The sequence below is a fragment of the Pan troglodytes genome, chromosome 23 (assembly GCF_028858775.2).
Source record: "Pan troglodytes isolate AG18354 chromosome 23, NHGRI_mPanTro3-v2.0_pri, whole genome shotgun sequence".
Classification (NCBI taxonomy): Eukaryota; Metazoa; Chordata; class Mammalia; order Primates; family Hominidae; genus Pan; species Pan troglodytes.
The window spans coordinates 24,988,284-25,012,713 of NC_086016.1; the positions used below are offsets into that span (position 1 = coordinate 24,988,284).

Here is a 24,430-nt window from a genome sequence, read left to right on the forward strand (position 1 = left end):
GGAAGTCAAATTGTCTCCGCAGATGACATGATTGTATATTTAGAAAACCCCATCATCTCAGCCTAAAATCTCCTTAAGCTGATAAGCAACTTCAGCAAAGTTTCAGGATACAAAATCAATGTGCAAAAATCACAAGCATTCCTATACACCAATAATAGCCAAATCATGAGTGAACGCCCATTCACAATTACTACAAAGAGAATAAAATACCTAGGAATCCAACCCACAAGGGATATGCAGGACCTCTTCAAGGAGAACTACAAACCACTGCTCAATGAAATAAAAGAGGACACCAAAAAATGGAAAAACATTCCATGCTCATGGATAGGAAGAATCAATATCGTGAAAATGGCCATACTGCCCAAGGTAATTTATAGATTCAGTGCTATCCCCATCAAGCTACCACTGACTTTCTTCACAGAATTAGAAAAAACTATTTTAAAGTTCATATGGAACCAAAACAGAGCCTGCATATCCAAGACAATCCTAAGCAAAAAGAACAAAGCTGGAGGCATCGTGCTACCTGACTTCAAACTATATAAGGCTACGGTAACCAAAACAGCATGGTACTGGTACCAAAACAGATACATAGACCTATAGAACAGAACAGAGGCCTCAGAAATAATACCACACATCTACAACCATCTGATTTTGATAAACCTGACAAAAACAAGAAAGGGGGAAAGGATTCCCTATTTTTTAAAATGGTGCTGGGAAAACTGGCTAGCCATACGTAGAAAGCTGAAACTGGATCCCTTCCTTCTACCGTATACAAAAATTAACTCAAGATGGATTAAAGACTTAAATGTAAGACCTAACACCATAAAAACCCTAGAAGGAAACCTAGGCAATGCCATTCAGGACATAGGCACGGGCAAGGACTTCATGACTAAAACACCAAAAGCAATTGCAACAAAAGCCAAAATAGACAAATGGGATCTAATTAAACTAAAGAGCTTCTGCACAGCAGAAGAAACTATCATCAGAGTGAACAGGCAACCTACAGAATGGGAGAAAATTTTTGCAATCTACCCATCTAACAAAGGGCTAATATCCAGAATCTACAAAGAACTTAAACAAATTTACATGAAAAAAAACAAACAACCCATCAAACAGTGGGCAAAGGATATGAACAGACACTTTTCAAAAGAAGACATTTATGCAGCCAATAGACATATGCAAAAATGCTCATCATCACTGGTCATCAGAGAAGTGCACATCAAAACCACAATGAGATACTATCTCACACCAGTTAGAATGGCAATCATTAAAAAGTCAGGAAACAACAGATGCTGGAGAAGATGTGGAGAAATAGGAACACTTTTACACTATTGGTGGGAGTGTAAATTAGTTCAACCATTGTGGGTCTTAAGAAAGTGTGGCTATTTCTCAAGGATCTAGAACTAGAAATACCATTTGACCCAGTGATCCCATTACTGGGTATATACCCAAAGGATTATAAATCATGCTACAATAAAGACACATGCACACGTATGTTTATTGTGGCACTATTGACAATAGCAAAGACTTGGAACCAACCCATCAATGATAGACTGGATTAAGAAAATGTGGCACATATACATCATGGAATACTATGCAGCATAAAAAAGGATAAGTTCATGTCTTTTGCAGGGACATGGATGAAGCTGGAAACCATCATTCCAAGAAAACTATCACAATGACAGAAAACCAAAACCAAACACCACATATTCTCACTCATAGGTGGGAGTTGAACAATGAGAACACATGGACACAGGGTGGGAAACATCACACACCAGGGCCTGTTGGGGACGGGGGGCTGGGGGAGGGATAGCATTAGGAGAAATACCTATGGTAAATGACAAGTCAATGGGTGCAGCAAACCAACATGACACATGTATACCTATGTAACAAACCTGCACGCTGTGCACATGTACCCTAGAACTTAAAGTATAATAAAAAAATTAAAAAGATCATCCATATAACCAAAAACCACTTATACCCCTAAAGCTATTGAAATCTGGAAAAAAAAAAAAAAAAAGATGTCCCTTAACCACACTATCCAGGGCCAGATACAGCCTATGTTCCACTGGAAGGTCAAGGGAGTATGAAAGTTTAGGTTGGTGTCACTTATGTCCCCTAAGCTGAGCTATTAACCATTAGAGGCCTCTGCCTGGCCTGCCTCACCAAGCAGGAGTGGCTGGTGACAATGCCACCAAAACAATGCCACTAATTGCTAACCAATGGTGGAGTTTTTATTTTGGGTGGCCCCTACTCAGCTGAAGACTGCATGCCCGTGTGACCTTACTTTGGGGTGTTTATTGGGTCACAGCTTCTTACAGTGGGACATGTGGCCCTTTGAAGTATAATCTTTGGGCAATCTTGAGGGCTTATGCGTCACTGCGCTTCTAGTGGGCAGCTGCAGCAATGGAGCTGTGGACTCCTTTCTTTTAAGAGACATTTGTATCAGAAGAGAATATACAGGCCCTTTATTCCAAATGTAAAGGGACTCCTTTATATCTGAGATTTTTATCCAGATCATTCAAATAATTTTTAAAATTGTCCTCAGTTATTAGAAGCATCCTTCTGGGTGGCCTGGGCAGGGGCTCTGAAGATTGAGCACCTGTTTGGGGATCTTTCCCTTACTGCTGTTATTGAATTAGGAAGCCCACACAAAGCTTTGTCTTGGTCACACGTTGGGTCTATGTCTGGCCAAAGGCAAAGGATGAGTGAGACATCTGGTCACTTCCAGAGGACACTTGTTGCTCCTTCCTTTCTGGAAGTCATAAAACATGCATGCAGATCCAGAAAGCTCTGATTCCTTTCCTTCTTTAGATTATCTTTCCCCTGGTTCTTTTTAAGAATCATACATTGTTTTAAAAAAAAAAAAAAAGAATCATATATTGTTAACTACAAAAGTTTTGCATGCTCATTGTAAGAACTGAAAAATGCATAAAACCTTAAAGAATAAGTTACTGTTCTTCCCCCATCCATTCCTATCTTTCTGAAGATACACAGAAGCTGTGTATCTTTCCTCCCCTTCCTTTTGTCTTGTCTTTCTCTCTCTCTCTTTTTTTTTTTTTTTTTTTTTTTACAGAGTCTTTTCTCTCTTGCCCAGGCTGGAGTGTAGTGTGCAATAACATGATTTCGGCTCACTGCAGCCTTGAATTCCTGGGCTCAGGTGATCCTCCCATGTCAGCTCCCCCAAGTAGTTGGGACTACTGGTGCATGTCATAACGTCTGGCTAATACTTGTTTAATTTTTTGTAGAAACGGGTATTACCACGTTACCCAGTTTAGTCTCAAACTCCTGGACTCAAGTGATTTTCCTGCCTTAGCTCCCCTAAAATTCTGGATTACAGGCATGAGCTTCCTCCCCTTTCTCAGTGCTTATGTAAACATACGAACGCATATGTAGAATTTTTGCATTGTCTTCACAAAAAGTAGGATTATATCAAACACATTACTCTGCAGCTTGATTTTTAACTTAATATATTAGAGTCCTAAGGTACAATAGATACAATACAATAGATACAGACCTAGCTCATGTTTTAATCAGCTACATAGTCGTCATACAAACATGTACTATTCAGCTCTTCCCTATTAATTGACACTTAGATTGTTGCCAGGTTTGTTTGTTTACTGTGTTGGTGCTTTTCATTTGTGTGGTGTGGATTCCCAAAATTGAAATTGCAGAGTCAGAAGGACATGTTTACTTTACATTTTAATAGCTATCGCTAAATGGCAATCCCCAAAGGTTGTTGACATCTGCATTTCACACTGGCAGCATATGAGCATGCCCTTTTCCCCAAGCTCTCCCCAGCCTTGACAGCTGCTTGTTTAATTTGTGCATGTGCCAATCTGATGGGAAAGCAGTGATGTCTCGTAGCTTTCATTTGCTCTTCCCAAATGCTATTGATACAGGAGTTAAGAAGAAATCACTTAGGCAGATAGTAAGGGTATGGAACTCCTTGGTAAGGCTTTTCTCATTAATAAAAAGCAGCCCCAAATTATTTTCTTACAAAGAACAGCCTGTAAATTCAAGCTGCAGCCATAGATAAGCAAGATGGGAGCTTGCACAGGTGAATACTGGCAGGAACTAGGGACTAGACATGTTCAAGACGACAGCTCCATATTCCCTTCACTTTGTCAGCCATGTGAACAGTAAAGAGCAGACAAGATGGCACCGGGCAACTGGTAAGCTCAGTTGCATAAGATTACTTATTATGCAATGCTATGTACACATCATACCTGATTGAACCAATCTGTGAGCCTTATGTAAACCAGACACCACCTTCTCCAGCCTACTTATAAAATCTGCTGCGGTCCACTATCTCCCGCTTTTCAGACATCTCTCTCTCACAAGGAGCTTCTCTTCTCTCTCCTTTCTCCTATTAAACTTTCCACTCCTTAACCTACCCACATGTGTCCATGTACTCGATTCTTTCTTGGTGTGAAACAACAAAACCCAGGGTATATACCCCAGAAAATGTAGCCATTTCAGTTGGGGGTTCTCATCTGGGATTGGGATCAGAACAGAAGGTACAATCATTGGAGTGGTAAGTATGGAGTGAACCTCAAAATCTGTCCTTTCATTCTGAGGTTCTCAGCCTCCATTTTAAAATCAAATTAAATCAATAACACGTATACATCAGCCATTTAAAAATATGATTATCATGGCTACCCTTCTTAAAGACTCGGATGTCAGGCTTACTGGGGAGAATATGGAAAATCCCCCAATACTCACAGGTCATTGGGTTCATTGACCATGCTTTGAACAAGTTTCCTTTCATGGAGAACCTAACTATCGTGTAAGGCCAGAAGTCCTGGAGCAACTAAAAGTTTCCGACCAGGGCACACCCTGGTGTTATTCAAAGGTTTCTGGACTAACCCAGCTTCTGACAGCCCATCTGGGTGTTAGTAAAGGATCCGCAGCTATCTTGTTGCAAAATTTTCCTCCTTTTCCTATCTATAGTCGCTATGTCTCTATCCTCTCTGTGTGCTCAGTGTGTGGAAAGTTTTACAGTTCAGGGAAGTAATCATGTTTGACAAGATCAGGGAATGTCGTACTAACCAGGGATATAGCTCAAGGGAAGGCAACTCTGTGATTTTCTATGAACAGAGGGTCCCCCCACACACAGTGAGCATCTCTCTCTGCCCTTGGTCTGGAGAGCACATGGCATTTCCAGGTCTCTCTCTGCCCTTGGTCTGGAGAGCACATGGCATGTCAAAGTCACTCTGCCCTTGGTCTGGAGAGTATATGGCCTTTCAAGGTCCACTGTGCCACCTAGTGGAATAGGGATCCTCTCCACGAGGCACTTTGTCGGTCCTTCACCGAAACAGCCTCACTTTCCAATTCTCTCCCCTTTTTATGCCTCTCTACTAGAAACCAGGCTTCATGCTACTTCTGTAAATGGGAAAAATCTGCTGTCAACAATTAGGAGTAAAATATCCTCCAAAACCGAATTTCAGTCTCGGTACTGTCCCATCAGCAGCAAAAATGGCCATTTGGTCCTTATGTTCTCTTAAGGCACCTATTCTGTCTCCAATTAGTATGGCTTCCAGTCTCACTTATCTGGGGCCACCTCCAACCATGCCACCAGCTCTTCCACCTCCACCATCTCCAAAATTTCCCACTCCCCCACCTTCACTCTTACCCCTACAGGAAATGCCCAATGGAGGTGATGCCACTAGGGTTCAAGTTCCCTTCTCATTGCAGGACCTTAGACAAGTAAAGGGAGACTTAGGCCAATTTTCTAATGACCCTGATAGGTATATAGAAGCTTTCCAAAATTTAACTCAGGTACTTGACTTCTCACAGAGGGATGTTATGCTGCTGCTAAGGCAAACCCTAACTGTGGCTGAAAAACAGGTAACTCTGCAGGTGGCAGAGAATTTTGGAGATGAGCAATATGTCTCCTATAACAGGCAAAAATGAAAAAGAGAAAACAGGGAAAGTGAAGAAATAGGGAAAACACCATTGTCAATAAGAAGGAAAGCAATACTTCTTGACAAGTCTAATTGGAACCCCAGAATTTTCTGTGGTATTTGACCTTCTTTCACAGTTTAAAATGGCTTCTATCTTCTTTTATAATGTTCTTCCAACCTGGGAAAAGTCAATTTTCCAAACCTTAAAATGATTGGCTTAGAGTTGAGCTAAGGGGAAGAGAACCCAGAAGCCTGACATGCTAGCAGAGTAAAAATTTCTTACCAGTCAGACTTTTGGCTCCTCTCTCCCTGTGCAAACCAGTAAAAGGGACAATAAGGATCATTGTTTATATTCTCTGTAAAGTTTTAACTAATGAAAAAGGATTTGTGAGTTTGGTCTTAAGCTGTAGCCAATCTGGTGTGCTTTGTGTGTTTTTCTGTATGGTTCTGTCAAAAGAAAGGGTACTTTAGGTTAGGTTACAGACACAGGAAACCAAAAGCCTGCTGTTCAAGCAAGCCAAACAAAACAATCAGTAACAAACTTGGTTACAGGCCACCATCTTGTTTCATGTCCTTGGGAACATGACCTGTAACCACGTGGCAGTACTTTGTTTTAGTCTCTGCCATTTTACAATGGTGGCTGTCTTCTTGTGCTAAGTCAATTCCTGGGTGAGGGCCACAAAATCAGGTAAGCCAGTTTGTCAATCTGGGTGGTGCCAGCTGATCCATCAAGGGTAATGTTTATAAAATATCTTAAGCACTGATCTTGAGAGCAGTTAAGGAAGGGTCAAAAATCTTGTAGCTTCCAGCTGTATGACTCCTGAGCCACGGTTTCCAGTCTTGTGGCTAGTTTTTTGGTCTGGTCCCCAAACAAGAGGGAAGTATATCTTAGGAAAGGACTGTTATATCATCTTTGTTTTGGACTACAAACTGTGAACCAGGCCCCTCCCAAAGTTGGTTCAGCCTACACCCAGGGATGGGCAAGGACAGCTTGGGGGCTGGAAACAAAATGAAGTTGGTTGGGTCAGATCTCTTCTACTGTCTCAGTAACAATTTTTTAAAGACAGTTTCAAAAGCGCTTATCACCCCCTTAAAAATACTTCGTACACTCGCAGTTAAGTCATAACCTAATTAAGGCTTGTTGGCTTCAACTGTGAGGTTAATTTTTGTAAAGTTCAAAAACCAAAAATTTTAACTCCTTGGCATGGCTAAAGTTGAGTAACAAAAGAATTAAAAGAATTTTCTTAAAGAACACTCAGTTTAATTAAAAGTGGATATTCAAGTTATAGGTATATTTAAAAGACCTTTATATTTTTCTCTTCTTAAATTTTTCTGGGGAAAGGGTTTTTCTCTCCATCAACTGAATTATTTTTCTCCATTCTTTGTCTTGACACTTTTAATACATGCACAAGAGGCCCTAAGATAACTTTTGGTAACATGGGATTCCTTGGGAAAAACAGAGACCACAGACTCCATTTTGGGGGGAAAAAACCCTCTGTTTTCCTCATAAAACCCCAGGAATTAAAAGCAGATAGTTCCCTCTCAAAATCAAAGGCTCTGTACTGTTTTGCATTGTGTTATCCGACAGTTTTAAGTTTGAGGGGCATCAAATTACTGCACATTACAGAGACCTTTGGTGTCTAATAACCAGGTAAGGAAAACACTTTAAGGGATGGCTAATAGTAGTTATAAATCAGAGAAGCATGTTATTGGCCACCTGAAAGATATGGAAATATCCCCACCCCGCACTGAGAGATGAGGCTCCTGTGGGAAATGGGCTGATTACAAAATAAGCCAAATGTCTTTGGGTTGCCTTGCAATGAAATGCATAGTAGAGGCACTGCACACTGTCTTCTCCCATAGAATCTCCCTCCTTTTGGGGATCCAAGATCCAGAATAAAATGGCACCCTTAATTTTGAGGATCTGCCTTTGCCTTCAGCTGTGCTTGCTTATTTTGCCCTAGAAATGCACGCCTTCCTGGCACTGTTCCTCCAAGGGCTCCACCCTGAAGCAAGTAATCCAATTAGGAAATTGGCAAATACAAAAATCGTACAAGTGTTGAATCTTCTGTTTGTGGTCGCTATAAATGTGTTGTGTGTAATGTCTATAAAAAGAGCTCTAATTGATTGGCTTAAAGAAAAATAGGCACTTAAGTCAAATATTTTTTAGTTCATATGACTTTAATCTTTAAGAAATAAAAATAGTCTTAAGGATTATTGGTAAAATGCAAGTGTCATCAAAATTCAAATAGGTGGTCTAACTCATACAACTTAGACACTAGGTTTGCTAAATGTTCCAAGGTTGTATTACTGGTTGCTTTACAGATAGGTAAGGCCTTGGACACGTAGAGTTAGATACTAGAAAGAGTCAAACCTTATCTGCACTTCTATCTGGGTCCTAGGTTCCACACCTGGTAAATAATTACAATCACTTACTAACCAGGTTTTTCACCAATGTAAAAATTGCTAAGAGTTAACAGCGCAACATGTATTTGAGATGACTAAACAGTTTTATCTGCAAAGTGTATAAAAACAGTAAAGTATGTCTTTTAGTAAAAGATTACAAGAAAGCATAGAAATGTAAATTTTGCCTAGGGATAAGGGATTATCTTAAATTTGATATGATAAAGGTAAAGGTTTAAGTAAGTTGTGGAAGATTGTAAAAATTAATCTTGCAAAAAAATGTGTAAACATTAACTAAATTCAAAATGGTATTTTATAGTCTTTTCACAGATTGAACATTGAAATAAAAGCACAGCAAAGCTGTCTTAAGACAATCATCTTCCCTTTAGCAAAAGGGGTTATAAAAGGTTTCTATAGATTTCACCTCATGGTTAAATTGGTTAAGATTAGATGGAATTGTCTATGAGGTTTCATTAGAAATTGGGGTTTAACATTAATAAACTAATGCAAGGGAAGATTTTGGCTTTGAACAGGATTTCCATGCAGTAGTAAAGGCTAATGAAAGGTTTTTGCTTTTTGAGTCATCATTTTGGCAAAATAAGTAATTTACGGTAATGTGGAATTCTATTTTGTAACATCAAGTGTTTTAAACCTCTAACACTTAACAGGCATTCCAAAATCAAACTTCAAGTTTCAAAATTGTCTTTCCTGATGCCTGGCATTCTGGATGGTTCAGAGGGCCCCTGAAACATTCAGAAAAGAGGTGAACAGGATTGTTTGACCTGTTTAGTCGCACGAAATTGCCAAATGATGTCCAATTCTCTTTAAGTTATATTTTGGTGAATACTAATATATGTTCCAAAATTGTATGGGATTTCTAAAATTCTACCTTCTGAGTATATGCTATCAATCATAATTAATGGTAAAGTTATTGTAAACCATGGAGATAACTGAACTTCATCAGTCATGTTTTTAACTGTAACTACCCTGGAAATTTTGTCATTCACGGACAATTGTTGTCTTGCTTTGTTCCTTCTCAAAAGATGGTTTATAATCAAGCTATATTAAGGACTTTAACACATGTTCTCGAATGCAGGTTTTTAATAGCTTTGAAGATTGTAACATTGGAATAGAGAAAGAACATACAAGGCTCATGAAAAACTGAAATGTTTACAAATGTCAAGCAAAACAAGAGTTAACTAAATGGCCTGCCCTCAGAAAGTTAAAGCAATGTTTTTGACTTTTGCTTGGAATATTCCTGATCCTTGTTTTGTTTTTCAGAGTCAAGGAAGCTTGTTTTGAACTATTTGTGGCCTTTATTAATTGAGTAAGGTATGCTGCTGTGAACAAAATTTGGAAGATGTTTGTTTCTGTCTAGTTCCTCTAGAATGTGGAAACTATCTGTGAGTATTCTTAACATATGGCAATATAGTTGTTTAGATCAATGCAATACAAATCCATTTTTTTTTTTGCAACAGGACACAATTGGAAAAACTGGCTATCTTATCAAGGCTTTGACTGGACAGGTATGCTTCCCTTTAAGGAGTCAATCTTGACCTGCAGAGCCAATAAAAGCCCCTTGGGGAAGACTGGCCTCATACCTTGTCTACACAGTCCATGTACAGGGTTTCTGACCTGTGGTCAGTAAAGAATGTCACTTTCTAACAGGTTCAGGAGCTCACAGGTATTTGAGGAGATGAACCCATGGCTGGGCTCAGCTCTAAGGGATCCTATTTAAGATTCCTTGTGAAATAGAGTTCCATCAAAGTCAATCCAAAAGGCCTATGTAGAGATAACCATTGTTGCTGCACTTTATGCAAATGATCAGGCCAAGTATAAGACTGAAGTTTATTCTACAAACAACACAGTCCTATAATCATTTGTGAAGTGAGAACTGGAGAGAAAAAGATTACGCTCCAAAGCTTACCAACATTTGTCATTAAATCCTAGTCTTACAGCCGGGCATGGTGGCGGGCGCCTGTAGTCCCAGGTACTCAGGAAGCTGAGGCAGGAGAATAGCGTGAACCCAGGAGGCAGAGCTTGCAGTGAGACGAGATCGCGCCACTGCACTCCAGCCTGGGTGACAGAGTGAGACCCTGTCTCAAAAAAAAAAAAAAAGAAGAAGAAGAAATGATCTTGTATGGTAAATACTTGTCTCAAAGAGAATACTTGGTTGTTTAAAACATGGATGTTAAGGACAAGTCACTAGCTTCAAGCATGTTGTAGATGGATCATGGAAGTAATGAAAGGATTAAAAGGATGGTAAATACTTGTCCTTAAATGAAGAGTTGGTTGTTTAAAAAGAAGGGTCTTTAGGACAAGTCAGAAAGTTTAAGCATGTCTTAGATGGTCTGTGGAAGTCATGAGGGGATTAATAATTGCAGGAAAGATTTAGCCAAGGTTAACATTGAAGTTACTGTAGCCACCCAAATTCAATGCCACTTATTCTAAAAAGAATGTTACTTTTATATTAATGTTTCAGCAGCATCTGGTGGAAGGAAACCAGTATCACAACCCACTGGAATGACTGACAGCAATCAAACTCCAAATGATGCTGCAGATCAAACCACACATGGACACATCTTTCTTCCAAGGACCCTTAGATCAACCCAGGAGGAGTCCTAGCTGCTGCTCCCCACATAATGGCCCCTTTCAGCAGGAAGTAGCCAGAAAGAGTCATCATCCAATTTCCCCAACAGCAATTAGGGTTAACACTCCAGAGGGGGGAGTGATACAGGAGGTAAGAAGAAATCACTTAGGCAGATAGAGCAGACAATATGACACTGATCAACCAGAAAACCTATTTGCATAATAAGATCAGGGTGAGACAACCAGGCTTCCCTGCATGCTATGTGAATGTCATACCTGACTGAACCATTCTGTGATCCCTATGTAAATCAGACACCACCTTCTCCAGCCTGCCTATAAAATCTGCTGTGGTTGACCACCTCCCCCTTTTTGGATGTCTCTCTTGCAAGGAGCTGCTCTCCTCTCTCTTTCATTAAACTTTCCACTCCTTAACCCACTCAGACATGTTCATATCCTGAATTCTTTCTCAGTGAGAGACAACAAACCCCAGGGTATATAGCCCAAACAATGTAGCCATTTCACTATGAGGTTGAGCATCTTCTCATGAGTTTCTCTGTTGTTTTTCGTCTTCTGTGAATAGCCAGTTTATTTGGCCATTTTTGAATTGGGTTGTTTGACTTTACTTTTGTCAACCTGTCATTTCACTAATGATTTTTCCAAAGTACCAGTTGTCTAGACCAGTGTTCCTCAATCTCAGCACTACTGACATTTGGGGCCAAATAATTCCTTGTTGTGAGGCATCTGTCCTCACAAGCATGCTTAGAAGTATCCCTGGCCCCTACTCAGTTGTGACAACCAAACATGTTCCGGAGGTTGCCATATGTCCCCCTCAGGGGATGGTGGAAAACCACCAATGGTCTAGACTCTGCTGTTGGTGGCTTTTTCTCATTTGAATTTTTGTTCACTTTTAAATGTCAGCATTCTCTTTTCCTTTCTACCTTCTAGATTTCCTAGCTTGCTTAGAATGTTTTTCCCACTTCAAGACTATACAAATATTATTCTAAATGTTCTAACATTTTTACGTTTTTTAATGTTTACATTTCTAGAATATCTAGAATTCACCTTTTTGTATGATGAGATAGGAAAAGTCTAGCTTTATTTTATTCCAGTTATTGAGCAAATCAGTCTTTTCCCACTGAATTGAAATGTCCACATTTGCACAGATGAAAACTCCTTTCTGAAAGCATGTGTAAGCTTCTGCCTGCTGGGCTCCCACAGGAAACCGAGAAGCCTTGATCTTTGTTGCTGATGCCCTGGTTCTTACAGGAGATTAAGGTAGGGGAAACATACACTTTTTGTTTCTCTTTATCAATTTTGGCCCAGAGATCTTTGAGAAAGTATTAAATATATCTTCCGCTCCCCTACCCAAGTCTGGCTATTGTGACTGTTGTATTATTCCAGAAAGGGAACAGGGAGAAAGAAAGAGTCAGAGAAGTGGTTAAAGCCATCTTCTTTCTGGAATCTCTTCGTCTGGCTTGTTTTTTGTTGTTTTGTTTTTTAATGAAAAGAGGGTGACTTTCTTCATCTGAGAACATTTTATAAATTTCTTTCAAAGTTCTAATGCCCTTCTACCTACCTACCATTGATACCTTCTATAAGAAAGGTCAACTATACACATAGTAGGCCCTCAAATACTTACTGAATGGATGAAGTAAGATTAACTTAATGTGATTCAGGTGTTCTGGTTTAAGCCTCTCTGATGTGAAGAAACTGGCTGTAAAATGCAGATACTGCTGGTGGCAGTAATAAGTTCACTTGTTGCATGGAAAGTATTTCTACCAACAAGTTGTCATCCTTAGGTCATGCTAGGCCCAGGGAATTAGGGAAATCTCTAATATTGCCTTTTGACCTACCTGGTCTGGGGATCAGGGCTGGGGACCCTGAGTAGAGAGCACTTGGGTTAATTAGAAGGACACTATAGCAACAGCAATGTGACTGTCCTTTTGGAAGAAGCAAGGCATCTATTAAGCTTTGCTAGTCCTGATTGATGCATACATTCACTAAACCACTTCTCTCCCTGACCCTGCTGGAAACCATGGTACTGCTTAACTATTTGGGTGCGGGGGGGAGAGGCAATCTTATTTTCACACGAGGAGAAATGATTTAGTCTTGCAGTTTCATAGCTGAAAGGGACTGTAGTCTCCACGGGCCCTCCTCTAACTTAGGGGGTAGCAGGTTCCATTCCTAAAAAGAAGGGAGGAATGGACTTGGGAACAACTGAAGGTCATCGATTTGAGAGATCTGTGTCTTTGGAGCAGTCTGGTATCTTGTATTCCATTGTGACTTTTTGGTTTTGTTTTTAGGCTGTAATGATGAGCAATCATGGAACCATAGGAAACTTCTTCCTGGCTGGCCAAAATCTATCATGGTTGCCAGTGAGCAGGCCTTGCATCCACTTTGGAAGGTATGTGTAAGCTTGTCTGTTACTTCGATTTAGATGTCTAATCCCCAAAATAATGTGAAGTTGCTAAATCAAGAATGTTATTTAATTAGTAGTTTCCTTAACTTTCAAGTAGTTTACCTAAATGTGTGCATTCAACTCCAGTTTAGTTCAGTAATTATATAATAAGTGCCCAGTGTGGACAAGGCTGTGTTGTAGGTTCCACAACATAGATAGGAAATAGCCCTGTCTTCTGTAAGCACACAATCCAGAATGAGAATTAGACACATATTCAACTAATTACAGTAATTACATCGCTGGACAATATGTCTAATAGGAGGTGCGTGGGCCAGGGATGGGTGAAAAGGAACCAAGGGCTTGCTGGGTGGAGGGAGTACGTATTGCAAGATAGGCAGGATCTTACTGAAGTGGGGTTATTTGAGCAGGATGTGGAGATGAAATCAGTGTTTGCCAGGTAGATTAAGTGAGAGGGCATTCAGGGCAGAGAGAACAGCATATGCCAAAGAACGGAGGTGTGGAACAGCATGAGGCAGGCTGAGAGGGCTAGAAACATTTTTTGTTGTGTGTTTAACTTATTGATTATGCAAAGTTATTCTGTCCAAGAATGACTCAAAAACCCCATGGCAGTGGAGGCAGCTGCCCGCACTGTATCTATGATGTGGGTGGTGGTGGGGGTGCCCTGGGGAGGAGGAGGATGTGGGGACCCATGCCAAGTTTGAGCCAGGACTGCTTTATAACTTACTATGTAAAAATATGTATGCATTTCCCACATAGGAGTGTAAGGAATATTTAGAGAATTGTGTGAGAACCAGGCCTTTGTTGAATAATTTATTGAATGTCCTCAGTTTCTCACATTGGGGTAACACTTGATAGAGAGAAGTCTTGCCTCAGGAGGAGAAAAGTACCTTATTCCAAGGGAAGAAATAAGTGCAATCATTAACTCTGCTGAATCAAACAACCTAAAAGAAATAGCCTTGCCTTGGTTATCCTGGAGACTGGGGGAAATCTTTTTTCCTGGTGTTAACTCTCTGAATGATGTTTTGGTTTTCTTCCTTTGTAAACCCAACTTAGAGAGATTGACACAGCAAAAAGATGTTTGTAATGGGCCTCCTACCTTCATTTCTTTTTTGGCAGAGGAGTCTAGCGATGCATTTCTATTCCTAGGCTGTGAGGCTCCCAGTCTTTTGTCTGAGCCACTCTTTGGCCTTAAAGTTGTATTTTCTGTATCCAGAAAAGAGGAAATCTGCTACCTGTGTGACCTTGTATAACTGCGACAGCTGTAAGGATTTTCAGAAGTCCTGAACATGCTTTAACCTCCCAATGTTTATATACATTATGATTTATTAATTTCTGTACTATGACTTATTTTTTTCATTATTACATTAATTGCTTTACGAACAAAACATATTATGGTGTTATTAAAGGAAATTAAAACCAAAGAATAATTTTACTACTCTTTCTGCACTTGTATTTTTCTTCAATCAGCACACATCTGATGAGTGTCAATAGCTCTGGTCAGGGACCCCAGCGACCAGCACACTGCTTATTTTTGCATTCAATTCTGAGCCCCCATCTTGCCTGGCTTAGCTGTGATGTCTGAAACCCTCAGACTCCACCCTCCCTACATGGTCACCTGGCTCCCAGGCCATCGCCCTCTCCTTCCCCTGCTTCACCAGCCCCTGCTCAACTCCCTGCCTTGTTCTTTCCCATCTCCCCAGCTTCTTCATACTGGAGGTCCCCAGGGATTTGACCCTGACCTCTCTTCTCCAATTGCACTCCTCACTTGGCAATCTCATCCCATCTCCTAGCTTTAAATGCTAATTGGAGGCTAACAACCCCCAAATTTACATCCGTAGGCCAGATCTCTCCTTGAACTCCAGACTTATGTTGTCTGGCTGCTTGCTTGACACCTGCCCCGGAAAGGCCTCTCAGGGCTCTCTCCCTGAACATGCTACAAAGGGAACTCTGGGTTTTCCTCTGTAAATCCTCTTCTCCCGTAGTCTCCCCATCTCATTCACAGCAGCCTCCTCCTGCTTGCTCAGGTTGGCAAACTTTGCGTCAGCATAGGCTCTTCTTTTTCTCTCATACCCAACATGCAATCCATCAGAAAATCCTGTGCTCGATCTAGAAGATACTTGGAACCTGACCAATTCTCACCAACTCTACCCCCAGGGCCATGCTGCCGTCATCTCTCATCTCAGTTAAAACAGCCTCTTTGGGTTCCCTGCTCCCACCCTAGCTTCTCTGCATGAAGACTCCACAAAGCAGCTAAAGGAGCCTATTCTAACTCAAGGCACACAATGGCACTTTCCGGCTCAGAGCCCTCCAGCGCCTCTCCATCACCAAGAGTGAAAGCCCAGTTGCTTACAATGGCCTACATCAGGCTGCAGGGGATCTGCACCTCCTTCCCTCTCAGGATGCCTGTCCCCAGCTCTAGTCAGCATCCTTCAATGTTTCTGCCATGCTTCCACTTCAGGGCCTGTGCCTGGATGCTCTCTCTGGATATCCCCACGGGTCCCTCCCCTCACCTCTTCTGGTCTCCCTTGGCTCTCTCCTATGCAGTCAGCCCCGACCGCCCTGTTACTCAGGGTTCCTGGCCACTTCCCCACCTTTCTTTGCTATATAGTGCTTATTGCTGTCTGTTATGCTATAAAATCATCCTCTAATTTATTGTGTTGTCTTCTTTCCAAAAGCATGTTGGCCTCATGAGGGCAGGGATGGGATTTTTGTCTATTTCACTCACTAATGTGTCCTTAACACCTACAATGGGCCAGGGGCAGTGGCTCACGCCTGTAATCCCAGCACTTTGGAAGGCCGAGGCAGGTGGATCACCAGAGGTCGGGAGTTTGAGACGAGCCTGATCAACATGGAGAAACCCCGTCTCTACTAAAAATACAAAATTAGCTGGGCGTGGTGGTGCATGCCTGTAATCCCAGCTACTCAGGAGGCTGAGGCAGGAGAATCACTTGAACCCAGGAGGCGGAGGTTGCAGTGAGCTGAGATCGCACCATTGCACTCCAGCCTGTGCAACAAGAGCAAAACTCCATCTCAAAAAAAAACAAAAAACAAAAAACACCTACAACGGTACCTCACCTATAGTTGGCAATGGACCCTAATGCATATGAAATTAATAATGACTTTTTTTTAAAATGGAGTCTTGCTGTGTCACACAGGCTGGAGTGCAATGGCGCAATCACAGCTCACTATAACTCCCATCTCCCGGGATTACATGTGCCCTCTACCATGCCCAGCTAATTTTTGTATTTTTAGTAGAGATGGGGTTTTACCATGTTGGCCAGGCTGGTCTCAAACTCCTGACCTCAAATGATCCACTCGCCTCAGCCTCCCAAAGTACTGGGATTACAGGCATGAGCCACCGCACCCAACCATGAATGACTTTTTACTCTACCTTTTCATTTAATAATGTAATAAGAATATATTTCTAAGTCTATATAAACACAGATAGAGATACTTTATATGCAGTTGCGTGGTACTATATCATATAGATATTTCATTATTTATTCACTGCATTACTGGGCAATTTAGACTATAAGTAAGTTTTCACTATTCTGATACAGTCAACATTAACAGTAAAAATAACCATTACTCAAGCACTTATTTGCCTCTTCTAGATTTTTTTGCTTTATATTTGTCACTGCTAAGATGTTTAGGAAGTAGACTGGTGGCGGTGGTGGCTTTGGCAGCTCAGGACCGAGTGCAAGTAACATAGAATCAGCATGACTCTTCAGAGGCTCTTCAGCTTCTCCTCTGTCATTCTGTCAGCAGTCTCAGTCCATTTGTGGAGGAACATCAGTGTTACAGCAGTGGCATTTAATAAGGAACTTGATCCTATACAGAAACTCTTGTGGACAAGATTAGAGAATACAAATCGAAGTGACAGACATCTGGAGGACCTGTTGATACTGGTCCAGAGTATCAGCAAGAGCTGGAGAGGGAGCTTTTTAAGTTCAAGCAAATGTTTGGTAAAACAGACATGAATACATTTCCCAACTTCAAATTTGAAGATCCCAAATCTGAAGTCATCGAAAAATCCCAGGTCTGAAGAAATAAAGTGAAATTAATCTGGTAATTTATCATGGGTCAATTGTACAACTAGTTAGAAGTTTCAGAATAAACATACATTTCATAACTGTCACAAAAAAAAGATGTTTAAAGCATGTATGTTCCCAACTGTCTTATTAGTACATTTTACCTTTTATTTTGAAAAACTGTTTTCTTTAATGCTTTTGGGTTTTTTTTTTTCCAAGATCTCTCTGCTGCCCAGGCTAGCATGCAGTGGCACAACCATGGCTCACCACAGCCTTGACAACGGCTTCAATTGATCCTCCCACCTCAGCCTCCCAAGTAGCTGAGACCACAGGTGCATGCCACCATGCTCAGCTAATTTTTGTATTTTTTTTTTTGAAGAGACAGGGTCTCACTATGTTGCCCTGGCTGGTCACAAACTTCTGGGCTCAAGCAACCCACACACCTCAGCCTCCCAAAGTGCCGGGACTATAGGCGTGAGCCACCACACCTTGCCTGCTTTGATTGTGAATGCTACTTTATTTCATATTAATATCATCGATGCTGTTTTATTTTTGTTTTCATTTACCTAAAGGACTTTGTTGTTTTCAGCCTCTCTTGATAATTTGGGTTCAAATGTGTCTCATGTCAGCAGCATAATAGTGAGGTTTTGGTTTCTATTGCAGTGGTTACCTCCACTCCATTCAAAAGTTATTATTGGTTTAGGAGGTATTTTATTCATTGTAAATGCTTCTAGGAGTTTTTATTTTGAAAGTAACAGGTGTTGATTCGTTAAAAAAAAAAAAAAAAGTTACAGCCCAAGCATAGAATTTGAAATTTCCTCCCTACTCCATCTCTATAACCAATAATTCCAGCCCCCAGAAATATTGTTATATCCACTGGTAGAATTACTCCCAGGCAAATATAAACATATGTGCACAAGTGTAATAGACATAGATAAAATTTTAATGCGATTATATTTATTGTTTACCTTATTTTTATGACTTAATAAAGCTACCCTATTATTTTTGTATGCTATGTTATATTTCATCATATTCATGTACAACAGTATTCTAACCAGTCTCTTAATCCTAGATGTCTGTTAGATTGTTAAATTTTTAAATTACAGTATTTCAAACAAATTACACTCCTACAAATATTTCTGCATTAGGGAATTGCAAGTACAAGTTTAGTATCCATTCTCCAAAGTGCTTGAGACCAGAAGTGCTTCACATTTTAGATGTTCTCAGATTTTGGGATATTTGCATTATAATACTAGTTGTGATATCGGACAGGCAAGCCCCAAACAGGGGCCTGGCCCATGAAGGCTCTTGGCTTTGCCCAGGAAAGAATCCAAGGGCAAGCCAGAGGTAGAAGAAAACAGTTTTATTGAAGAGGCAGTGTTACAGCTCCGTACTGCTCTTGCAAAGCAGGGATACCCCATAGGCAGAGAGGAGCAGTTGAGGGCAGTTTTGCAGTCACATTTATACCCACTTTTAATAACATGCAGATTAAAGGACAGTTTATGTAAAAAGTTCTAGAGAAGGGTTAGTAACTCTTGGGTTTTCAGGTCATTGCCATAGAAAGGGGCGGTAACTCCCCGGTGTTGCCATGGCGGTGGTAAATTGACATGGCACACTGGTGGGTGTGTCTGATTGGAAAGCTGCTTCCACCCTGGCCCTGTTTTAGCTAGTCCTCAATCTGGTCCAGTGTCTGAGCCCAGCCTCTGGAGTCCAGTCCCACCTCCTACCTCAGTTGAGCATCCCAAATTAAAAAACCCAAAATCCAAAAACGTTCTAATGAGTATTTCCTCATGTTAGTGCTCAAAAAGTTTCAGATTTTGGAGCATTTCAGATTTCAGATTTTCAGATATAGGACGCCCAACCTGTATATCAGTGGAGCACGTGAAGAGCAGCAGCAGCACAGTTATTCTACTTTTTTCACTTCCTTCCTTGTTGCCTGGCTTCTAATTCATGGTCAGAGATTATATGGAAGAAACATTAATGGGAATTCTGCCCAGGGAATAATTCCTTTTGAGAAAATGTGAAATTCAGTGAGAATGTGCATTTGTGAGCATTAATTCTTGGAGTTAGACTAAAAGTTCTGATATGTAGTCCTCTTTTGATTTTCAGATAGGTATATCTCTTTTGGCCTTGAATATTGGCAGTAGCCATATTATGGACATGGCTGGGATAGACGCATCTTCAGGAATTGCTATTGGGGCTGGTAAGTGGAATGTAAGTAATATTATTTGCAGCAACAAACCTCCATCTTTATCATTATCCAAATAAAACTATATAAACATAAAAACTTGCTTTCAACTTTGAGTAAATATAAAAGAATTCTTGTGAAGTCATAGAGGAAAGAAGCCAAGTCTTTGACTTGTCAAAAGGATTCTGCTGATTTTCATTCTACTTAGTAAATTAATGGAGAGAGAATGTTTACATTCCAAGGAAATAGGAATGCAGTGAAGAAAGAACTGTTAGTAGATAGGTTAAGAAAAGATCATATTTAGCCAGGCATGGTGGCGCCTGCCTGTAATCCCAGCTACTTGGGAGGCTGAGGCAGGAGAATCGCTTGAACCCGGGAGGCAGAGGTTGCAGTGAGCTGAGATTGCACCATTGCACTCCAGCCTGGGCAACAAGAGCGAAACTCTGTAAGAAGAGAAAGAGAAGGAGAAAGAGAGGAGAAGGAGAAGGAGGAGAAAGAGAAAGAGAGAGAGAAAGAGAAACAAAGAAAGAAAGGGAGAGAGGGAGAGAGGGAGAGAGGGAGAGGGGAAGGAAGGAACCATATTAACATTAAATACATATGAAGATATATATGTATATGTGTGTATATATATGTGTGTGTGTGTGTATATAGAGACACACACACACACATATATATATACACACATATATATCTGTATGTATATATTCTGCCCTTTGCAGTACATACTGAGAATGGGCTCAGCCAGTCTCCTTGAGATATTCAACTAGTAACTACAAATCTTCTGATTAATCTCCCAGGAGTACCAGGTTTTAACCATATAAATATTTGATTATTTATTTAATTTGTGGCATATCTTCATAAAAAAGGATGAGTTCATGTTCTTTGCAGGGACATGGATGAAGCTGGAAACCATCATTCTGAGCAAACTATCACAAGGACAGAAAAACAAACACCACATGTTCTCACTCATAGGTGGGAACTGAAGAATGAGAACACTTGGACACAGGTTGGGGAACATCACACACCGGGGCCTGTCATGGGGTGGGAGGCTGGGGGAGGGATAGCATTAGGAGAAATGCCTAATGTAAATGATGAGTTAATAGGTGCAGCAAACCAACACGGCACATGTATACATATGTAACAAACCTGCACGTTGTGCACATGTACCCTCGAACTTAAAATGTAATTTTTAAAAAATTGTGGCATATCTTTGTTATAGGAAATAGAATTTATTCTCCTAAATTATAAATGATTTTATAATTCTTTGGTAATTAACCTATCTCTGTATAAACCATTTGACATTTTAGAAATAAATCAGAAAGCTCCATCCTTTCTGAGTCTCACCTTTTTTCTCAGACTATAAAAAAATAAAGAATACTTCTGCAGTCAAAACCTAGTAAGAAGCCCTGGCCTTCACCGCCATTTACCCCTCAGAATTTTCTGGGGTTTGTTTGTTTTGGTACCTGGTAGTCATCTTAGTAAGATTGTGTTATACTTTCCATAGTTTCCATACACATTGTTTCAACATAATCAACAGACCAAATGCAGAGAAGCTGGTGGGAGCCCAAGGCTGTGGAGGCTGCTGGAAGACAGCCTCCCAAGCTTTAGATATGAAGGCCTGACTAGAAGCAGGTGCAAATTTTCCTTCTTGATTATGAGGTGGGGAAATCAAGTCCAAACATTATTCCTATGTAATCCCTTTTGTAAGTCAAATTTGTTTTCTCCATGAGCCACTTGGTTTTAAGTTTCCCAAGTCATTTAGTGGTCTTGCTGCAGTTGTTGAGATCTACCTGTGGCCCCTTCCTGGAATTGGGCAGTGGTTTGACCCCCATCTGCCTCTTCCAGAAAGGTTCCCACCCAATTCAGCAGTCCCAGTGAGGTCCAAGAATGCCATCTTCATTCTTTCCTAACTTGTATGCTGTGGATCAGGCACAGAGACAGTACTAGTTCCTGCTTTAGAAGCTGAGCTTGGCCAGGTTTGGTGGGAGCCACAGAAAACCAGTCGGTTCATTCAAAATGGTTTCACAAGCCGTCTTTACATCTTTGGAGTTATCTACACATTTTACCATATCTCATCCCAAATCCTCAGTTCCTGGTGAGGGGGTGAGAAGATGTAAGAATGTACCTCCCTCAATACAGAGCAACAGGGCCATTTTCTCTCATAACCAGACCAGTCTGCTCTGATGGCACCGGAATGACAAATGTGGCTCAGTTCTGAGGGCCTGGGTGGCAGGCTCTGAAGGTGGGTGGAACATCTGCAGGATGCCGCTCCTTCCAAGAAAGCCTGTGGGCTGAAGATCTGCTAGAAGTCTACATGTGGGCAGCAAGGAAAAACAGCCCCAAGCCTGGGGCCAGGTAAAACCCCACATCAAGCCTCTAAATTGGATTTCCTGGGTCACGTCCTCATGTGACTAGGAAGCAACCTTAGACTTGGACACCACACTCCAACGTTGGGAGGGGCACCTTGCTGGCTATAAATCTCCAGGTGACAAACTCCAGCACAGGGAGTCAGATCACCTACATGGTAGGCCTGGAGCTTGAAGAGGCGTCTCTGCGAAGAGCACTCTGGGCACTTCGAGATCTTCCCACAGCTAGAAGCTAAGCTAGGAATGAGGATTCCCAGGAGAAGGTAAGAAGGAAGTTAATAGATGGAGGGCACAAGACCTCATTGGGTACATCAGGAAATAACCACTTAAGCACAAGTGTCCTGATGAGTCCAAAGGTACTCTGGTTCCTCTTGACCCAGTGGGAGGCAAGCTTTACAGAGAAAATTTCTGAACTCCAGGGGCTGGAGGAACCTGGGGCTTCGGTGATCATCACAGGGTTCTGTGAGAACCAGCTGCCTGGTCTCAGAATTTTCAAGTATCTTCTTTCTTCACATATTTAACTCATCTTATTCCTTCTTTGTAAAGAAAATCAGAGCCAAACTTATTTAATTTCAATGGTATGGAATGTTAGTATAGTTTATTTCCCTCTTCCCTGAATGGTTATTTTTCTTTCTTTTTTTAAACTATCTTAAATTTAATTATAAACCACCTTTATTCCCATCTGACAAATAAATTAAAAATAAATGCCTTGAAAATCAGCTCAAATAACCACCCCGAATTAAGAATGTATCCTTTTACAAGTAAAGATCATGTTCCTGCAAATTAAGTTTCTGTGCTGGAAAATGTATCCAAGCACCTTTATTGGTAAGGTCCCCAGTAATGACACATTCATTAGGCAGAAGACAAACAGGAAATAAGCTTCCTTTTCAAGCTTGGCCTAGATGAGATCCTGATTTAATTGCTCTTTTTCTTCTTGGTTTCAGGCTGTACTTCTACTCTATGGCATTGGTTGGATATTTGTTTCTGTTTATAATAAGGCTCAGGTAAGTGGCCATTATCACTCTATTATTTACAATATGTTTCCTTATAAATATAATGTGTGTACTAAAAACATCCTAGAGGAGAAGTTAAACTTTCTCAGTCTTTTGATCCTTGTGCTGACTTCCCCAAATCCTGAGATGGCTGAGATACCATCAGTCTGTTTGGGGCAAACAGACACCTGTAACTCTCCACTATTTAACTCTGGACCTTATTCAAGAGTTTACCCCTTAAAGATTTTATAGTAAACCTTTTAAAGCTCTATGAAAAAATAAGACCTAAATAAATGAAGAGAAAAGCTATGTTAATGAATGAAGACTCAATATCCCAAAACTGTTGGTTATTCCCAAATTGATCTATATTGAATGTAATTCCAAATTTATCCAAACAGTCTTTTGAGGAATTTGACAGGCTGATTCTAAAATATATGCAGAAGAGTAAAAGTAAAAGAATAGCAAAGATACTCTTATCAAATAAAAAGACTTGCCCTACTAAATATTAAGACACTATAAAGTTGTAATAATTAATACTGTGTGACTTTGACACAGGGATAAACACTGATAAGTGGAAGAGGGGAAAAGCCCAGAAACACCACATATATGGACACTTTACTGATGACATTGATGCACTGCAGGTAACTGAAGAAAGGAGGGCCAATTGACTATCATATGGATAAAAAAAATTAGATTCCTACTGTATACAAAAATACTTTTAGATTGATTTAAAACCTGAACATAAAAGGCAAACATTTTTAACTTTTATAAGAAAGTATAGAGTATCTTTATGTCCTCGAGATAGAGAAGGATTTAAAATAAGACATAAAAATCTCAAACCCCTGGCTGACAACTAAGCACATATGCATGCATGAGACCCCAGGGATACCAGTTAGAAAAAAGCAGAAACTAGAATGAGATCTATTCTGGAAAGACACAACTGCACCTGGTAAGATTTGTGAGTTAATTGTGCTTTCAACTGAGTACATTCTTCAACTCACACAATGTAGGCAGTAGAAATCGGAAGTTTTACTGGTTTCAGGGGTCAAAGGACAAAACTAAGGACTAGTAAAGCAACTGGAAATGTATGTGGGAGCTCCAAAAACAAAGGAACCAAAGAGAGAGTGAGCCCCCAAATCAGAGTATAAATTTTGTTCAGATTTTTGGCTGACTGCCAAATTACACAGGTACATGAGAAACCTCCAGAAAGCCAGACTAAATTAGCAGCAGCTGGAAGCTGATTAAGAAAAAAAAAAAAAAAAAAAAAAAAAACAAGCAAAAACATCAGCTGCTGCACATTACAGAGTGGGTATGGGGGATGGCATAAAACATTTTGCAGTTTTGAGTCCAGTAAAGTTAATTGCCTACTAAAACAAGAAACAGCAAGCCCCAGAAAAACAAAACAGACTGCTACATTGTATTACATATGATAGCCAGTTTTCTGCCAAGAAGTACTAGACATACAAAGACATGGGGAAATAAATGTAACCCACACTCCGGGAGAGAAAAGGCAATAAACAGAAACTGACTCTAGGC

General features: G+C 40.5%; 1 pseudogene; it reads left to right on the top strand.

Annotated features, from left to right (window-relative positions):
* The first annotated feature begins 17,036 nt into the window (after positions 1 to 17,036).
* Positions 17,037 to 17,386, top strand: LOC104003702 (ATP synthase-coupling factor 6, mitochondrial-like; annotated as a pseudogene).
* The last annotated feature ends 7,044 nt before the right edge of the window (positions 17,387 to 24,430 follow it).